The sequence below is a fragment of the Phalaenopsis equestris genome, unplaced genomic scaffold (genome assembly GCF_001263595.1).
Source record: "Phalaenopsis equestris unplaced genomic scaffold, ASM126359v1 Scaffold000002, whole genome shotgun sequence".
Lineage (NCBI taxonomy): Eukaryota > Viridiplantae > Streptophyta > Magnoliopsida > Asparagales > Orchidaceae > Phalaenopsis > Phalaenopsis equestris.
Window position 1 is genome coordinate 71658433 of NW_018164444.1, and position 5074 is coordinate 71663506.

The window sequence follows — 5074 nt, forward strand, 5'->3', positions numbered from 1 at the left end:
CTATCCTCTTTGTCTTTCAAGAAAGTGAGTCAGCGCAGCGTAGCGAAGCATATACGTGAGAGAAGTCAGCAGCGTAATAAGCCGCCGTTTCATAAGGTGCCCAAAGAAAGAAAAAAGTCATGAATGCCAGTGTCCCGGAATAGAACATATGATTGATTGAATGAAGTGGCTGGCGTGGCGAGAAAAAGAAGTGTTGGTCCCATGCACCATGTCTGCTGCCTGCTCTTGTCATGCAGGCTCCCCACGCTGGGAGCTTTTTGCCTTTGGTAAAGATGGGGAAGACCTGCTCGCTGACCCCTCTCTTCCTTCCTATGGACGACAAAATGGTGCTCCCTATTAGCGTATCAGACTTTCTTTGCGGCAGTCAAGGTCTGTCTTGTATAAGCGAGCAAATTGCCCTAGATCTTAAAGGCCTGTTCTAGTTCTGGCAGGGCTCCTGTTCTATCTAAGCGGGAGCAGGTTTCGCCCTCCGCCATTCAAGAAGGCGCGCAGCGGGGCAACCTTGCTACATGCAAGGCGCTAGACTGAGGAACCTTCCGCTCTTGGCGGCCTTGGAACGTCGATTCGACTACAGTGGAAGGAAGAATGCGCAGAGGAGAAAGGACGGATCACCTGCCGATCTTTGATCATACAAAAGTATGCCATAACATAAGAAGAGGATCTCAAGATTGACCGGTACAAAAACCATCTCCATCAATCATTGAGGCGCTAGCTCGACTGAAAGGAGACGGTGACATAGAGAAAAAAGGGGGCGAACGAAAGAGATGTGTGGCTGAGAGGAGGAGAGAAAGAACGCATGCATTGAATTCTGTTTTTGTTCTCGAATCTATGATAGGAAGGAGCTAAGGAAGAATGATGATCAGGAAGTCCATTACTGAGAAGTAGTGATCTGATCTCGTCTTGCTTGCTGGGAGAGAGGAAGCTTCCTTGAACATTGCATCTATTGCATGAAAATCAAAAAGTGTGACAAAAGAATGCAAAGTGAAAACTATGGATGTACAAAATGAGACCTATCATCACTCAGAATGGATGTAAGATCACTAGAAGCATTTACATGTTTCAAAACAAAACTCCTTTCTAAAGCTAAAGTAGCACAAAAGTGAGCTGCCCGGTTGCAATCTCTCTGAGTGTGAAGGAACACCACCTGCTTGAAAGAAGCCAAAAAAGCAATATCTTGGCTAAGGCTCGGATGGCCCTCCCAGAAATTCCTGGTCACCGAGTCACACATAAGGCGGATGATGTTGAGATTTTCACCTTCAAGAAGGACCCCTTGCATTCGTACATCCATGGCTCAATGATTTGTTGGATAGCAAGAATAGCTTGGAGTTCAACCTTGGCGATGTCCCAATGCTCAAAGTTGTGACCATAACAACAATGTTGTTACCTTGCTCATCACGAAGAATTGCATCGGTCCCAACCACACCAGAGGATGAAAGAGCCTCATCAACATTGATCTTGATCCATCCAAGAGGGGGGGTGCCAGAAAGAAGGGGATAACAACCTCTTTGGTTGGCTCGCATTCCATTGCTCCCGGAATGGGAAGAGATGCATGTCGGTGAGGGCTTTAAGGATGGAGACAGCAAGAGTAACCGGAGTAGCATGCGTTTGACCATGAACCTTCGCATTCTTAGCTCTCTAATAATGGTGAACTGCATAACAAAACATACAGGCAGAGCGGATGTCAGTGGTGCAAACCTGAGTAAGCCCACGGAGGGAATCTGTAACGCTAGAAAATGTTGGCAAAGAGAATCCCCAATTGGTAAGGCTTTGTGCCACTGACTTCATCAACAAACAACTAGACACAATGTGCAATCGGTTCTCAATCTCCTTACAACCCCAAGGGCAAAGGGCTGCCTCCGTTAGGCCGCGTTTTAGGAGCCAAGCTTTTGTTGGAATGGCATTCTGTACCACTCGCCACCAAAAGTTGGAGATTTTCGAGAAGAGTGACATCAAAAAAGCAAGGCCATTTGGCAAGAGGCCTGTCATAGATCCATGTATCTTCTAAGACATTAATGCTTTCCCCATCTTGAATTTTCCAACGTGTAATGGTCTTTAGGGCAGCAGCCCCATCACAGATCACCTTCCAGGTATTAGAGGCGGTGCGGTTATGAGTCGTTTGCCATAGATTCCTGCCATACTTGCTCTCGAGGCATTTATGCAAAAGTGAGTCCCGGTCCTGCAAAGAGTGCCAAGCAATCCTCGCCCTCATCAAGGGCCCTTTCCATTTCTCGGTGGCATGAAAGCCCAGTCCTCCCAGCCGAGTCTCCTTCTATCTGTCGACCTAATCACTGGAGTGGTGACCGTCAACTCCCTTTCAACGGAGGTTGTTATCCATCTAGTCACAGGAGTTTCGGTGGATCAAGAGCTTGCTGAGGTTCCTCCCACCTATTTAGTTCTCAGATTCTCTTTCTTCTTGGAACTTACACTGTAATAAAAACAAAAAAAAAAATTAATAAAAAAATTGGTTATTTTTTTATGATTACTGAATGAAGCAATATTTGAACCCCATTGAATTTCATGCTCGCAATTCATATAAATATGGAGTAAGGGACGTGTTTTCCCTATCTTCCTCTAATTGTCTTCACTCATTCTATCAAATTTATGATCTCCAACATGGTGAATAATCCATCTTCTAAAGTTAATAAGTATTGCAAAGCTGACTACTGAAGGGCTTTCAAAGATTTGAGGTGGGAAACTAAATCCTGCCCAACGGGTGAACAAAGGTAGATGGTGATGGAGAAGAAAAGAGAAGCTAAATCTATAAGATCATGTGGGGTCATCAGATTCACTCCACATTGCCCTCATGAAGAGGTGTAAGCATATAAAGGTGACTGCCCAAAGGAACGGTTAGTCAGTCCGTCTTCTCCTACTCAGACACCATCGACACTATATAAGGGAGTAGAGCAAGAAGTTTTTGGTGCTTTCGCATCGCAGGGGGCACCATAAGTAGCTATAGAGAGAACACTGTTTGTTGTTACTACTTTCCTGATGTTGCTTGATGTTCATGGTACTGTTGACCCCTAGTTAGCCGAGGGGTAGAGGAGTGTTGAGGAAGGATTCTTTTTTACAACTTCATAATGGGACTAGATCATGGGTATGGAGGGTGCATATTTCTTGAGTAAATTTTCTCTTTTTCTAAAATATTCTTTTAATTGTCTTTTAATGCAGCCGACCTAATCACTAGTGTGGTGACTGTCAACTTCCCTTCGGCGGAGGTTGTCGCTGATCTGGTCGCAGACATTGTGGTGGATCAAGGGACTGATGAGGTTCCACCTACCAGGCTAAGTCTAGTTGTAGCTACTCATGTCCCTCAGAGGCGGTAGAAGAAAAGGTGGCCCACATATTGGAATCCCTTGAATTGATGAAATGTCAATTGTGTGAGATAGAGGACTTCTTCATTCGAGAGTCAGGTTTTCTCAAAGACTAAGAGATGCACCTGCCAATAGTGTGGGTAAACAAGAGAGTCTAGAGGAGAAAATGGTAGGCATTTCTGCTCAGGAAGTTACACTCTACAAGGAAGTAACAATGCATCAGGTGGAGTGGCTGGCACGATGAGAGCCATCTTTGACTATTTGGATTCAATTTGAAATAGATAGAGTATATATTTTTAATTTAGGCAACAACTATTGTATAAGCGGTTGTTTCAACGAGGTTATGTCTTGGCTGAAGCAAATACCAATTGTCTTGTAAAGTATATTATTGAGTAGTTGTCGAGCAGTTAATTTAAATATTTTCTTATGAAATAAATGTTAAATTTTATATCTCACTTAGTGTGTTTGATATGACTTCCTTTCCAAGATTTAGAGTGGGAAATGAGTTGGCTATCCCTGTGACTATTCGACTTCGTTCCACTCTCAACAAATAGGGCTCAATAATTAGAGAATTTTTCTTGGCTATTTTTGTTTCCTCCAACTCTATTTGTTGGTTTTTTTCTTTAATTACTTTCTCTTCATCTCACATCTCATGTATCCCAAGTAATCTCAAGAGTTTTTTGGCTCTATCCAAGCTGAGGAGGTGTCCACCCTGTCAAAATGCTGGGTAGAGTTTCTTCAAAACTCCTATGTTTATTACAAGTCAGTGGTCCTACGGACAGTCATGAATGATGATGGAGTGACCAACAATATTGACAATTATCTGGTCTTCTATTGATACAAATTTAAATGTGGACTAAGGTTGGTTTTTCGGCAGAAGCTGCAAGCGGTCCTTAGCTACTACAATATTATCTAGTCACAAGCTAGTAATGTCAGACTCCATCACCACTATAATGATGTTTGTTTTCTTTCTTAGGCTATTGAGTATCCTTTGGCTAGCTGACCTTTTCTTCTACTTCTTCATTTTTAAGGTCAATAAGGATGGCTATGTAGTATTCTTGGTTGGCTTCAAATTCTGGTTGGTGGGGCTTGAGAATAAGATCAAGGATTGGAAATTGAGGTTTCTGGTTGGTTTCTGCTAAGGAGGTTGGGTGATCAATTTTTGACTTGTTATAAGAACCATCAATAAGATAAAGACCCTATCGAGATCCCTGAATGTATATAGGGTCATGATTAAAGAGCGAGAGCTATCATTGTACCAGTACTTGAACTCCAACATTCTTAAGAAGGCTTTGTGATTGAAGCAGTTTGGTGTTATGATCAACAAATCATGGGAGTCCTACGGTGTTTAGGAGATGAAGCAAAAGGAGAAGGTTGCTACCAAGGTGATAAAAAAGAAGCTGAGTTGACAGGTGGTCTTGAAAAACTTTTTGTGGGACCATTTTTTATGCATGAAAATTGTAAGTGCAAATTTAACCTAAAATCTATGTCTGATGACCACCAAACTAGTTTACATGCTCCTCACATGTGATTATAAAGATTATGACTATGGAAAAAATGATAATTTTAGTATTTGTAGGCATTATTCACGCATGAAAATTTGAACTACAGAATTTTACATAAAATTTTATCAGTCGATTATCAAATTTATTTGCACAGTTTATATATATGACGATAAACAACATGCAACTTTCAAAATGAAGTTTTGAGTTCTACAATAATCTAAAAAGAGAAAATGATAATTTTGGAGTTTCTATTGATTA